This window comes from Crinia signifera, chromosome 1 (genome assembly GCF_055691185.1).
Source record: "Crinia signifera chromosome 1, ASM5569118v1, whole genome shotgun sequence".
NCBI lineage: Eukaryota > Metazoa > Chordata > Amphibia > Anura > Myobatrachidae > Crinia > Crinia signifera.
Window position 1 is genome coordinate 270,557,352 of NC_139217.1, and position 16,229 is coordinate 270,573,580.

At 43.5% G+C, this 16,229-nt stretch overlaps 1 protein-coding gene across 1 annotated transcript in view; it reads left to right on the plus strand.

Moving 5' to 3' along the window:
• The first annotated feature begins 5,054 nt into the window (after positions 1-5,054).
• Positions 5,055-16,229, plus strand: part of PLPPR1 (phospholipid phosphatase related 1) — a 173,004-nt gene continuing 161,829 nt past the window's right edge. The window contains exon 1 of the mRNA XM_083183883.1: positions 5,055-5,350. The gene's annotated coding sequence lies outside the window, so the exon portion shown is untranslated. The remainder of the gene's footprint in view (positions 5,351-16,229) is intronic.

The following is a 16,229-nucleotide window of genomic DNA, read 5'->3' on the forward strand; positions in this document are numbered from 1 at the left end:
CCAGTACAGGACTAACTACCCTGTCACTGAGCAGCAGCTGGGAATCACAACTCAGGTCAGGCGCACCTGACCCAGAGTCACCCAGTGTTCTTCTCTACAGTACTGGGAATAACTGTGGTAGCAAATTGGATATATCTGGCCTTTAGTTATGACCACACGGTTCATGGGGAAAGGAGACTGTGCATATATATTCTAGGGCAAAAGACAAAGGCGGAGGACAAATGTCAAAAAAGCCTACCTTTGGCACACCTAGTGGTGAATCTCTTCTCCCATCTCCAGCATTGGAAGTGTCAGGAGCCATGTTGTATGGTTCAGTTCTGTCATGTCTGTTCTGTGTTGATTTCAGTCTATTTCTGGTGTTGGACTCTTTGGTGGCCTTCGGTGGTGAGTCTGTGCCAATACAGCTCAATCTTCTGGGAGCTTATTATGCACAAGCCAGGGAGGTATGACCTCTTTATCCCTGCTTGGGAGTTGGGCTGGATCGTTCACAGGTGTCTTGATCACCTGAGTTCTTCTTAAGGCATTCTCCCCAGAACTGCCCTGTCGGCGATAGTTTCCTGTTCCTGTTGCAGGGAGCTGCAGTCCTTTGCTTCCTGCTAGTCTCCTATCAGTTCATTGCTTCCAGCAGTGTGTCCTGGCCGCGCTGCAGTCTTTGTCATATCCTGGTTTTGTCCTGATCCTGTCCTGTTCTTGTCCTGATCTAGTCCTGATCTGGTCTTGGTCCTGTCCTGGTCCAGTCCTGGTCAGTGTTCCTGTCTTGTCCAGTCCTGCCAGTCTTTCCCAGCCTACAATCGTCTATCTGCGGCAGCTGGATGTCGTGGTCCTGTCGCTGTGTGTCCAGTTCAGGTTTATTTATTAATAAAGTTCTGGCAAACTGCCACATTCCTTTTGTTATTCACTTGTGGGCAAGTGGCCCTGTTTCCTTTGTTACTTTATATTTCCCTTGGTCCAGGTTTGGAGTGGCCCACGGTAGTGGGTATATGCTTGTTTTGGGTACCGTGTGTTTTTGTACTCATTAGTTACTTTGGCGTGTTTTAGGTTGGAGGCACCCCGGTTCTGTTGTGTCCGGTGTTTTAGGTTGGAGGCACCCCTGGTTCTGTTGTGTCTGGTGTTGTGTCCGTCCTTGGCCTGGTGCCACTAGGCAGGGTGTTCCTCCCAGATAGCACCAGTTAGCTATATATCCTCTTGGCACTACCTCTGATGGTCTTGTCACCACTTAAAACCTGGTTGCATCGGGGTTGGAGCGGGCCTAACTCGCTCCTTTGAATTCGGCGACTACAGGAGAAGCCCACAGACCACAGTCACCTGTCCGAGGAGGTCAACAGAGTCAGTGTACAGTGTGCAGTGGCCATCCTAAACAGCTGTTCTGGTTCCGGGTTCACATCCAAAACCTTAACAACTACAGTGGCAAGTGGAACAACACGCTTTGTCTCAAAAACTTAAACTTAAGGAGTATTTTTTTTAAATACCACTATTCCTAAAATACCTATGGTACAATTACTGTCACAATTACAGAAATTACAGCCTAGAGCTTCCTTTGAACCCCATAATCTATCTATAAACACATACATTCGACTATAAAAGGACAAGTTATCGATTTTGTTAAGGCATTACCCAAGATGAGACACAGTTTGACAATAGAAGAATCGGTGGTGCTACAAACCTTATCCAACAACAGTATCCCTGTATTCAGACCGGTGGACAGAATTATATAGAGGAATTAGATGATCAATTAAATGATACCCATAATGAGTACTACCTTTTGATCCTTCCCAGATATTTCAGGATCAACTCAATAGTTAATCCTGGAATATCTGGGAAGGGTAGACAATGGAAATATTGAGAAAAGCTCATGAATGCTCTATGGAGAGGAAGAAAACAAGAAAACTCTTTTTGCTGGGGCATTCTTAAGATGTTTTATTTAAAATAAATATTTATTGGTATGAATTAACAAAATAACCACAAATCAAACATGAAAGTCCCCTAGAGGTGTATCTTTCAAGTACTGGGTATGATCTCCTGGCAACAAGAGGCTGCCACTAATGCTGTATGCAGCTAATATTAAGACCCCAGTCACTGCTGGGGTCGAGCAGACTGAGCCTGCTGGCAATCGGACTAGGGCAAGGTAGGGAAAGTTTTCACCCAGCCGTTACACAAGAGGGCTGGAAACATTATTAACTATTTTTATTCACAGCTGTCACTCTTTATATTGTTATAGCTCAATTGTCAAGTCTCCAATGTACTAAGCCTTGGAGACAGATAGACCATACAGATCCTAATTGCCTGTAACATGGCTGCCATGGTAGGAGCTGATTTCAGTAGCGGCAGCATGTGGCGACTAAGATCAAACAATGGCAGCAAAGACCGTTTAAATTTGAGAAGAAAATAGCAAATATTAGATGAAAGCATTAGCATCTAAAACACTTGAGAAGTGGTGGAAAATCCAGACTACCATTTGGGAATCACAGAAGATGATTTGAATGTTTTTTTTCTGTACAGATGTGCATGTTCAGTTTTATCCGGGTTTAAACGGTTCTCAAATGTGCCTCTGTGGCCGAGATGGTGTAGCCACAGCATCACGAGAGCCTGACTCTGACGCTATTACTATACCCTGATTCAGCTGGCACCTGAGCAAGTCTTAGGTTTCACCATTAATAGCCGCAAAATACAAATAAACATATACATGGACAAAGATATGCAACCTTGCAGACGAAGACAGAACAAAATATATGTGGCCCCTACCGCTAAATGTGAATCCATCGCAACAAACCAAACTATTACCAAATTTTGCTGATTGATTGGTGACCAATCCGCCAGACTAAACCAATGTCTCTAGCAACTGCTGTGAGACAGACAAACAAACAACAATATACACAGGACTAGTAAGTATGAGATGAGGCTTGCATTCTGACAGCCTCACTAATACTATCTCAGGACAAGACCTAGGGCACTGTGAGAATACCAACAGCAGAGGGTAATGAAAGGTGCAACCTCCTCTACTATGTGTGGGGAGGCCGCTAGATCTCACAGAAGCTGAACACAGACTGGAAGTAATGATTCTCTGATACAGGCAGGATTGCAGACACACGGCAGCTATGCTTGCAGGACTCTACAGAGATAGGCTGGAATAGCCTGAACTCTGGCGTATAAACAAACTGTTGTTAGCAAGGAATCTGATAATACTTAGGAACACTGAAATAACAAGGAACCAGCAGAATATCACAGAAATACGAAGGACTTTTACAAAACTGATACAGGACTGTAACAGGACACTAACAAGACTATGGGCCATATTTAATGAGAAAAATTTGCCGTGTTTTATGGCGAGTTTGTGCTATTTTCGCGTTGGAAGGAGCATTTTGCTCTCCAAAAGTGAACCACCCTATTCAATGTGATATTTTCGCCGTCTTTCTAAGTGATTTTCGCCGTGTCTCTCCCTTTAGCAATTCTCCATCTTTTCATGGAGAACTGGAATGTGAACTTTTAAACTAAAAGGTGTTTTTTTTTGGTGTAAAAAAATCAGGATTTTTTTTCTGTGAAGGGGCATGTTATTTTTATTCATGTGCTTATAGCACATGAATATATATTTAATAAAAAAAATAATGATTTTTTTTTTTTTTTGTACACAGAGCAGCCAGCATGGGGCCGCAGCTCTCATTAGATATTCATATATTCACTGCACCCGATCATTACATATGCACGATTGGGTGCAGTGAATACTGGGTCCCCCGCTGGCTTGTGCTGCCTGGGTCCCGGGGAGCCCTCCTCCCCTCCACATATGTTCTGGGGCAGCCAGGGAGACTTTAATCTCCCTGGTTGCCACCGTCCCCCGGCTCCCTGCCGGCTCCCTGCCGCGGACGCTCGTCCACTGCAGGGGTTAGCGAGCCCTCCGGAACAGGGCGAGTGCATGGCGAGAGAAAAAATCTCTCGCCATGCACGGCAAATTTTTCTCATTGAATATGGCCCTATAACCAGCAGGTTCTCAATGCTGGGAGCATACCTAAATACCCAGTGGTTTAGGAGGCAGCCACACCCAAAGGCCAAGGTATGCAAGAAAACCAGGCAAAGTGGATCAGCAAAAGCCGAAGTGCTGATCAGGAGAGAACATATAAACCCAAACAGAACATAAATGACACCGACCCACTCATAACATAATAAGATCATGCTTTGAGAACCGGGTAAATCCAGGTAAAACCAAACCAACACATCTTTAGTTCTTTGTATTTAGTTATTATCTAATTTTTAGCATTAACGCTTAGCATCCCAGCAGTGGCAATGCTGGCATTCACAATGATGATGATGCCTGCATCCCGACTACCCCAAGGAGACTATTGTCGGAATCTCGACATCAATGAGCACAAGTTTGCAGAGTGTAAGTTTACAGAAATATGTTAGACAGTTGTACTGCGTGTATGTATGTGTGTGTGTGTGTGTGTGTGTGTGTGTGTGTATGTGTGTGTGTGTGTGTGTGTGTGTGTGTGTGGTGGCTGGGGGGGTTAGGCACCATAGCAAAAGTTTGTATGGCCCCCTATTTAGCAACTGGTGGTAATACATGTAGCACTGTGCACACACAACGTAGACTGTAAAAATGGGCCCCTTCAGCTCTTGGCCCCATAGCTGTTGCACCCCTTGCACCTATGGTAGATATGCCCTTGGCTGCAAGGATAGAGTAAAGGAATTCAAGCAATGTGTAGTGTAATGAGGATTACATCTACTTAGCTGAGCATGATATTCGACTGCCTGCTTACAACTTCAGTTATAAAACAACTACAACATCCAACATAACATTTTATTATTATTATTATTATTATTATTATTATTATTATTATTATTATTATTACTACTACTACTACTACATGTGTTGGTGTGTCAGAATAATGTACAGATGTCTGTAGAGCACGTTGTGTTTAAGCCTTATTAATTAATATGGCAAATAATACATCTCCGGATCTACTGCTCAGTGCACTGCACACTGCATGTTCTTGCCTCCTTACCCAGTAGCAGTGCCTGGCAGGGAGAGAGGCGCTATAATGACCCGCAAGGCGCATGCTCCGTGTATTAGTTGCGTCCCCTCCTCCTCTCCTCAGCAAGTAGCGTTCTAATTCCTTCCATTAATTCAAATCGGGGACGCGTGAGAGAGAAGCCAGGGTCTCCGGCAGCACTGGCTGGGATATGCGAGATACGGAGCTAGGCAGGGAGATGCGTGATTGATGCACACAGCCAGGATTACCGGGAAATAACGCACCACCGGGCAGGAAGCAGAATGCCTGCATGTGGGACCGTGTCTCCTGCCAGCGGCACGGTATACTGGGACTCCTAGCCGGGCAGCAGAGGGAAGGAGACGGCCAAGGTAAGCACGATGCTGCGGGCAGGGATGGATGGATGGATGGGGGATGCTGATGAGAGGAAGCAGGAAGACACAGTCCCGCTGTGGCAGATGTTGTGGAGTGGATGTGGTACCCTACTGGAGTGTGGGCATGAGATGAGCTGTGCACCTGCCATTATAGAGCTGTGGTTCTCTGCATTGTACAATCAAGGCATACTGTGTTACCTACTGCTGTCTTCCAGAACAATGCATGCCTTTTATTGCACATGTCACATTTAGGAAGGCTTCTGTACCCTTGGATACAAAGGGAGATTTATGCTCTGCCACACATCAGCTTGGCATTAATAGGTGCTGTATTTGCATGCAGTGCATGGGCTGAGATGTCAGGAATGTGGGGTAGACAGGTGCCAGCCTATTTGCAATCTCTGGAAGCAATGTGCAGTTAGGTAGAGGCATAGTGACAAGGATGCCTGTAATCGCAGCACATTAGGTACATCAGACGGATGGAGGGCTTCTTTATTTTGTTTGTTGGAGTGGAAAATAAAAAGGGTGATGTTGAGGTCACCCATGGACATGATGACTTATTATTTAATACTACCACAACGTGCCTGGGAGACGATGAAATATACCATGAGGGAACTGATGTTGCTTTCAAATAATCAGTGGTGGTATCATTCCCAGGGGATGGCATGCAATCTGCACAGGGAAATTGCATTTTTAATGACAGGGGGATGAATAGAATATTTGGGAACATGTGATCAAATACTGTATGTACGTCAAGCAGAATGCTCATGTTCCAAGTTTAACAATAATAATAATAAAATAGCTTTCTGCTGTAAAATAATAATACTATAATAATTATACTGATACAATCTCTTTTCAAATATGAATTAACATTAGCATCATTGTCATCATCATCACACTTTAGCCTTAATGAGAAAAATAAAAGGATGCTGTTTTAATAACAGCAACCTGGTATCTTTGCACAGAGTCAGCATTTCCCATGTGATTGTATCATGCATCTGGTGTATTTTTATTTCAAATGGAAATACTGTGTGCTCCCATTCTGAGGCATGTACAAAGGGAATGTAAGGTATCAATAGAGAGGGGGTGGGTTCAGGCTGCTTGTTAACTACCCAGGAGTGTCAAAGTTGTACAGTTTGCTGCTTCTACTTCAATGTGTAGACCTTGTATCATAATGCAAAGATAAAACAGCCAACCGAACCATGTTGTCCTACTGTATATATTTTGACTAGAATTGCAATGTGTTGACTAGTTTTATGATATTGCTACCCAGTTAAAGTTACTAGTAATGCTGTTTATTGTTAGCATTTATTTGGGTAACAGAATATCTTCTTTTGAATTACTATTCTCTTCGGATACTGTATTTGTCTTTTGTGGAAATAAAGACATAAATTCGTAGTTACTCTAAAGATTTATGCAAAAGGAGCAATTGTCATAGGTTGCTCTGAGAAATGATTTCCATATAAAATAGAGTAATCACTGGCAGGTCATAACCAATGTATACTGTTCCTTGAAAAGTTGAGAATCTAACAAATGTTTTTGCCATCATATAGGCATTATTGTATGCCTATAAGCAGACTTTCCCATGGTCTCAAAAATGTATGCATATAATGATACTCTACAAAGGTGGAACTCTGGGAGGCAATGGATTCATCTGCCGCCAGGCTCCTGCTCCTAAGCGGGCACCTCTCCTTCCTTGCAAGATTGAATCAGTTAATTGAAAGCAATTGATATAACTTCTGTGGCTGACTGTCTCCTAGCAGGACCATAGATGTCACACTCTCTTCTGTTTTAAGTATAATATGAATAACATACATACATACACATATAAAAAGGACCAAGAACCACAAGTACAATTAATGCTGCTGTATAGGGGAATGTGTGAATACAGTGAATACAGTGCTAGGGTTTGACTGAATAAATCACTGTTGCAATTGATTAATCAAAAGTATTTATTACATAATATAATAAACAAGACAATTGAAAAAATAGAAAATTCTCTAAAAGAATGGGGAACAAAAAAGTATTTTTTTGAAAAAATTATAATTGATGATAAAAAAGGGGTACTTGCTTCCTAGCACGGCGCCCATCACATTGTATGCGATGAGATATTGTACAATAAAAAATCGCATTGCATTCGATCGTATACGATTTTTGATTTTACAAGCACCCTGATGGGTCCTTACAATGTTAAATGGCCCCCCCATAGTCAACGCCACCCTCAGGATCAAGGCCAACCCGAAGCGTGGTGAGCGCATCGAGCCCGCGAGGGGTGGTGGTACGCAACCTCCGACCATTTCATACCCCCACCATCCACGTTGGCGTGGAGTTGATTTTAGATAGTGTGGTGAGCACAGCGAGCCACCGAGCCCAAAGCATGGCGAGGGGACGTGGAATACGAGCCCAAAGCGTGGCGAGCGAAGCGAGCCCCACAATGGGACGCGCAAAACATGTAAAGTAATCCGTGTCCGCTCACCACGCTTCGGGCTCGCCACACTATCTAAAATCAACTCCACGCAGACGTGGCAAGTGGGGGTATGAAAAGGTCAGAGGACGCGTACCGCCGCCTCTCGCGCTCGCCACGCTTCAGGTTGGCGTTGATAGTGGGGGTGGTGTTGCCAATGGGGGTGCATTTAACATTAAAAGCACCCATCAGGGTGCTTGTACAATTAAAAATCAGATCACACGATGCAATGCGATTGTATAAGATGTAATACAATCAAAATCGGGGGCGTCGTGCTAGGAAACAAGTACCAAAAAAGGTTTAAAATAAAGTTTTTGCTAGCATCATAGCTCCATTAGGTAGATGTTATAGCAGCAGTTCATATGCACCAAAACAAATGTATAGTTATCAGACTGAGTTTGGTGGTGGTGTCTCCTGTATCTGGAGGAGATTGAAGAATAGTCCCAGAGATTGCCCAGCAGGAGTATCCAAATTCACTCAGAGAAGGGAGATGGAAATTGCGATTGAATGGTATAAGAATACCTGGCTTGTTGCTGCATGTAAGACTGAGATGATGGAATCCTTAAGTTGGGGAAGCCTGTCCGGAGTGGTATATGAAGGCATAACAAGGTGCAGACTGGAGCAGGAAGGGTGAAGGCTCAACGCAAGGGCGTAACTACCATAGGTGCAGGGGGTGCAGCTGCTATGGGGCCCAGAGCTGAAAGGGGCCCACTTTGCCTGTCAAAGCATCATATGCTAAATACATTTTTCAGCATTAGGTGATAAATAGGGGCCCTTAAAAACTTTTGCTATGGGGCCCACATGTATCTAGTTACGCCACTGGCTCAACGTGTTTCAACATGTTCACACATTTTCATCAGGAGCAGGGGATATGTCTCATTATTAAATGGGGCCTTATATTTGTAATTGGTCTATCTCTGTAATATACTGTACATGCAGGTGAACTTCAAATAAATGAAGACAGGAGGTGGCACTCACCGATAAAAGTTACATGTTTTTCAAAACATGGGTGTAAGCAGAGTAGTCATGAAGTCAATAAATTCGATGCAGAAGCCCTTCATCAGGACAACTAACAATGAAAATAAAAAGTGCAAGTGCAGAGAGGCCATACCGATCTACTCTGTAATATACACAAAGTGTGATCCATGCTGGTTTTATTTGTAGTCCAAGGGAAACCTTATTTTGTAATACAGTATATAGGAAAGAAACAAATTAAATGGAGATGTTGCACACTATTAAGTAAAAGCTTCTCCACAGAATGACTGTGATATAAACTGACCAAGAGTATCAGCAATTGCTTATCCAATCAGAAGCGTTTTCTCATGCTGTCTGTTTTGTGATTGGGTGGAGATGAGTAAAGTTCTGAATACTCACTGTTTTGATCTAAAAACAAAAGAGAATAACTGAACTTCTATTGGTGTGAGACAAAAATTATTTAAAAATCTTTAAAGCTCATTCATGTCAGTGACGCACATCCGAGAAAAAATACAGCATCCTTCTGGTTTAAACCCTTTGCAAACCCCTATTAAGTATGTACATGATGCATGATACTACTAATAAAATGGAATGGAATTTTCAAGTGCAATGGAATGCTTTGAATGGTTATATTCAAAGCATGGCATTGTACTTGCACTTGAGTTACTGTACAGGTGTATTGTATATTTTTACACCTAGATACACTAGAACTTAAATAAACCTCTGCAGTGTTGTATGTATAAAAGAAAGCGATTTATAAGGGTGATCCATGTTCTTGTTTAATATAATATGCTATATCACTCTCTATTAGGTATAATATCCCTCTTCCTCCATGCAGTAACATGGATGGTTGCACAGCACCTCATCCTCGTCTACACAATGATAGGAGACCAGCGTATAAACACAACTGGTACTGCAGCCAGAGGAGTAGTGCAAGCAGGGAAACACATTTCAAACCAAAGAAGAGACAGACATATAGCATTATCCCAGTGGGAAATAAACAATGAATGACTATGAAAACAGAATATTGTTCGTCCTCCAAGAACTGTGTCACATTTATCAAATATGTCACTAAGGGACAAATTAGGTGTGAGGGACAAAAGCATTGCTTGTAATTGGAAGCATGCACACGGTTATTTGAAGAAACCCTTCATTGGCAAGAGTTATTATACAGCTTGGTACCCTCTTGTTTCTATTATAGACTATATATACAGTACAATTCAATATTATCAGATCAGCAATGTTCTTTGTATTATTAGAGAACAGTGTGTTCAGATAAGATTTCAGTTAAGGATCTTGTCATTAAAACACAATTAATCTTTATACAATTGTTTAAAAAATATATATTTTTTAAATAACAGAAATGTAAGGTTGCAAAGCGTTATAACCATCATTAAACAGTACTACAAGTTAGCATCTTTATTCATTACATTTTTTATTTAGTTTCTAACATGAATTTTGATTTGTCCACTTCTGGAATGATTTACTGCATGTCTATGATATGTTTTCTTCTTGAACACTATTAACGCATTAGGCTGGGCAACATACTGTACAGTAGCTTTCAGAAGTCAGGTAGTCATGACGCATTAATGCTTAGTCATGACACGTGAGTGTTCCTCTAATGTCATTTAAATGGTTCAACTTGCATCTATCTATCTGTCTGTCTGTCTGTCTGTCTGTCTGTCTGTCTATCTATCTATCTATCTATCTATCTATCTATCTATCTATCTATCTATCTATCTTTGGAGTGCATTTAGCATCCCAGCGGTGGGGATGCCAGCATTCACAATGCTGGCACCACCATCCTGACTACAGACCGGAGACCAGCTCTGGAAACCCAACTACTGTGATGCCGAACATAAGTATATGGAGCTGATTAGGGAAGGGGGGAAGATAGGATCATCACTAGGTGGGGACTTAAGGATGAGGGTGGGTGAAGGTTACGGTTAGGCTGCAGGGCACGAGGAGGGGGGGTTAGAGTTAGGCAGCAGGGTATGTGGGTTCGGTTTAAGCACTAGCAGGGAGGGTTAGAATTAGGTACAGGTTGGAGGGGGGGGGGGGGGGGGGTAAGTATACTTAACCAACCCCTATTGGAATACCCTTCAATAGGGATTCGGCAATGTTATTCTGCACTTTGGCATCCCCACCACCGGTTATCCGTAAGTATCCTTTATCTCCATATGATTGTTACTCTGTTGCAGTATCCATGGTCTTCAAGCAGACACCATTGTACACTGTTGTTCTCTGCTGTGCAGTGAATACAGTGATTTTCGAACTAGGTGTTAGGATTATTGATCCCTATATAGAATGGATAGTCTAGGCATATCAATATAGTAGGAAAATTTATTTCAGATCATGGATGGAACAGTGTTTTGAATGCTCATGCATAGTATGTCATCTGATTTCTGTGGATGCGGGACCATTTGTCTACAACAAGAAGATAGACAGCCATTAGGTCGACACCATTAGTTCGACAACTCAATAGGACGACATGCCATTAGGTCGACATGTCATTAGGTCGACACTGCCATTAGGCCGACAGTGTTTAGGTCGACAGTCAAAAGGTCAACATGGGGTTTTTCACAGTTTTTTTACCCAAATGTCGACACAGTCTAAATGGACACAGTTTGAAGTGAACCGCAGCCCCTCGCATCACTCGCTTCACTCGCAATGCTTCGGGCACGGCATACTATTTTATTCTCACACCTTGCCCTAGTGGATGGTAGGGCATGAAATACAGCCTGTCGGCACATGGCATGTCGACCTAATGGCATGTCGACCTATTGAGTTGTCGAACTAATGGTGTCGACCTAATGGCTGTCCATCTTCTTGTTGTAGACAAATAGTCCGGATACAGCAGTGACGTGCGGTGAGGACATTGCCTGGGGAGGCACTCACCTCACCGCGGGCACCGGCAGCAGGGGGTACTTGCGTCGGCATTCCCCCCCTCCCCGTCCCTGTCCCCGCACTGCCGCGGTCGGGCACAGGCAGCAGGGGGTACATGCGGGAGCCTACTCCCCCCCCCTGCACTGCCGCGGTCGGGCACAGGCAGCAGGGGATACATGCAGGGAGCCTACTCCCCCCCCCCCCCCCTGCACTGCCGCAGTCGGGGACAGGCAGCAGGGGGTACATGCGGGAGCCTACTCCCCCCCGTACTGCCACGGTCGGGCATGGCACAGCACAGGCCTCTTCCCCCCCCCTCTCCCCTCCCCTCCCGGGCGGACTTACCTGTCCTCTCGGCTGTGGCTTTCTCCCAGCAGCGCCGGACTCAGTCCCCGCTGCCCGCGCTGCTGCATCCTCTGCCCTGCATGTGTGTGATAGGACAGCGGATCTAGCACTGGATCCGCTGGCCCAATCACATCTGGGGGCGTGCATTCATACTGGTGCCTCTGTCATTGCGGCACCAGTATGAATGCCGCTTCCCCAATCATTTTTAATGGGCTTTTACAGCCCATTGCTGCACCCTACCCCCTGCCCTCCCCTACCCGCCCCCCGCTGCCCGTAGTTTTAATGTTAACAGCGGGAGGCACCTCTCCCGCTGCCTCCCACCCTCACATGCAGCAGTGTAAGAGGGTGGGAGGCAGCCGGAGAGGGAGAAATGATGAAAATAATAAAAGAAGATATATAAATATATCTTCTTTTTATTATTTTCATCATTATGACAGGGGAGGCTCTGCCTCCCCTGCCTCCCCTGACTGCACGTCCCTGGGATACAGTTTTCTGTAATGTTCATGTATATAATCTTTTACAAGGGATCAATTACTCTCAGCTATTATTGCATTACCATGTAGGGATCTTTTTTTCTTTGTTTTTTTTTATAATATGTCTTCAAAACTGTATTGGTTCTATAAAGAATCTTACAAAGTTCATTGTATCTGGTTGCTAGAGAAATTATACAGTACATTGATAAAACTTTGTATAAGATCAGAATAAAACCATGGTGACAGGTACATGAAGGTGTTCATTTACTCCTAGAGATGACTACAATTAAATGTGCTTAAACTCTGTTTAAATGGAAAATGAGAATAATAGTGATAGTGTATAAAGTGTGGGGCAAAAAGAATATTGAAGTAGGCAAGGTCTTATGGCTCATTCCAACTTACAGTACCTAAAAACGGATAATATTTTATAATGCATCGCATCTATGCAAGCTATATAGTAACATGGTGCGATTTGAACTCCATGCGATGCGTTTTGAACTAAAAAGTTTAAAACGCATGTGACCATCGCACTGTGTATGGGCACAATAAGTGTCCACCTCCTACCTATGGAATACAAATGGAGTCTCCCATATTCAAAGCTCTGCGAGTTCGACTGAGATAATAAATTCTGTGATTTCTGATGGGTCATTGTAAAAAAATATTAAAAATAATATACAGAATTATCTTCAGACTACAGTATGTGTTCAATTAATATAAAAACATAAATGCATTCTGTGTTTAGAAATTTCTTATGGTTTGCAAATATTCCAAAAATATGGAAAAATGGGGTATCTAAAATCCATCTGGTCCTAAATATTTTGGATATGGGAAATTCAACCTGAAACAAATTTAACATCTTACAGAAGATAACATGGTAATGTCTATGCACCATAGCATATGCTATCTTTTACAATATATGTACTTAACACATTTTATATATATCTGCTAAAGGCTTTTAATTAAAGATGCAGTATGAGAGTTACGGTATAAAGACCTTTTCAGAGAGGTTATTTCCCAGTGCCATTGGAATTTTCCATCAGGACCATAAAGAACACAAGTGCCCAGAGATGCCAGGTGCATGCTTGGAAAGTTCTAAATGCTGCAGGATGCCTTCATGGCACCATGCAAGCCCAGGGGCAAACACAGGATTGGCAAGGGGGTTTCCAGAGAGGGGTGATATTGATGGTCAGTATACAGGCATCGGAATCCCGCCCGCTGGTACTCAGAGGGACAATCGCAAAAATATCCCCTTGCGCTCACCACAGGTTCTATTCTGCCTCTATGGGGGTTTTGGATCCCACAAAGGAGAATAGCCCCCGTTGGTTGGAATCCTGACTGTCGGGCAATCGGGATTTCAACGTCAGTATAGTGACCATCAAGATCCCAAAGAATACATTTTTTAATTGTGATTAATTGTATTATTTGTCTGCAATTAATCGCATTGTTGGTGCAACTTACATACATGCTCCCTGCCAGGGGTTCCTGCTCGTTGCCAGGTGTTATAGCTCATTACCAGGGGGATTCCATGCTTGTTGCCAAGGGGAATCCATGCTTATTGCCAAGGGGATTACATGCTTGTTGCCAGGGGTTCCATGCTGTGGGGAGGAGCGGCGCGCGAAGGCGCAGAGTCTCTGACCGCATTAGAGACCCTGCACCCCTCCAAAAATGGCCACCGCCGCAAAGGAGACAGCTGCTAGAGGTCCTCCTGCACCTCTAGCAGACGCTAGATTTGGCCATTTTTGGAGGAGTGCAGGGTCGCTAATGTTGTCAGAGACTCTGTGCCTTCGTGGGCCGCTCTTCCGAACAAAAAAAACTTTTCCTTCCCCCTGGGCAATGAGAATTTATCTCTCCCTGGGTAACAAGCATTTACCTCCCCCTGGGCAATGAGCATTTACCTCCCTATGGAAATGAGCATGGGACCCCTGGCAATGGGACAGACACTAGAATTTCAGGAGTACCTCTTGCATGTCTACTCTGTGGCGGTTGCCATTGTGGGAGGAGTGCAGGTCTCTGTAAAGCTGTCATAGACACTGCGCCTCTGCGGTGCTACTCCCCCCAGCTCATTAATGCGTTAAAAAAAATGATCGGCATTAAAGTGTTGCAGCATTGATGTGAAAATACTGTGTTGCTCTGCCCAGCACTAATATATATATATATATATATATATATATATATATATATATATATATATATATATAATTAAATATATACACACACCCACACACACATTATACACTGTATTTACATGCATACGTCAACTAAATAAAGCCTCTTACAAGAGCCTCTGTTTGCCTCCTGCAAGCTAAGGCTTCACCTTAAACAGCCACGCTTGTGGGGCTGAATTAGGTCCAGTTCCAGCCCGGTGCCGCCAGGTCTTACGAGGGACAAGGCTGCTCACATGGGATTGGAAGACCGCAAGAAATGAGTTAATAATTGGCGGCTCACACCCTGATCCCCTGATATGTGGGAAAGGGACCCACGGGTGCAACAATGCACAAGATGATACGAATGATACAAAATAGCTACAGAGTGGATGATACAGCAATGTACAAGGTGTTACCACAAAATACAAACATGGATATGGCTTGAGTCACAGAGGAACTGTGGGTAAACCCAGCAGCCCACCGTCTTAATGCAGTGAATGCAACAATGCAAAAAGGGGTTATAAACAATAAAATATAAATAGCTGCAGGGAAACTCCTCTGACTTAACTGACAAGATGATGTAGTGCAGGCTAGGTCAGGAGGAGTTCCAGAGACAATGGACAGGTGCAGGCACACGCTGGACTGTGGATTCAGCAAGGACCAGGCAGAGGACCAGGAGCTGGAGGGCAGGGAAACTGCAAGCAGTCATTGACAGAATGCTGTCACCGGCGTACGACTGTCCGGGGAGCAAGGCTTTTATTTAAAAAAGCCCGCCCTGCGGTGATGTCAGTTGTTGTCCCCCCATCGGCATCTCTGCCCATGTATGGAGGGCAAACACCGTTCCTTGGCAACGGCCCCTGCACTTCCACCCTCCAAAGCAGATGCTGGAAACTGGGACCAAACCCTTGTCAAATGATTACATCAAATATTGAAATAAGTTACTGTCTAAATTAAGCAGGCTACACAAACTGTTAACTGATCGAGACAGAATTTGGGGAGAAATAAACAATGTCTGGGCATGGGATTATCACATAAAATAACTGTAATCGCTGCCACTTTTGTTTCAAGCCATTGCTGAGCATTGGCGATTCTCTGCCATTTAGCAGCAATCCGGGAGTCCTGTGTTAATTACAGTTATTAGCAATATTCTCTATATTGATGTAATGTAGTGAAAAGCAATCTGTTCAGCTATTTAAATATGTTGATGCTTGTAAACTAGAACAATTGTATTCACACTCAGTAAAATGTGGAACCTTAATAAATGGCTGCTGTAGTTGATTTTTATTAATTGAAACTATTGTTGCTTATTATGCAAAAACAGGGTTCTGCAGAATTAGATTATAGCGACGCTTTTGTGTTTACGCCTCATCAGCGGCGTCTATCACTCACAAATTTTATGTTGTGACTCAGTCCGTTGCTGATCCGCTCCTGTCTGTCTCGCCTCTTGTTTTTTTATTAAGCACCTTGCCACAGAGACTGCCCATGCAGTTGGCCACATCTTTCATTTCATTCTCTCCAATTACCAGCTCATCTTTTTGCACGACTATGAGTGGCAGCTAAAAGCACTAGGCAGCAGAAAACCCTCAAATTTACAT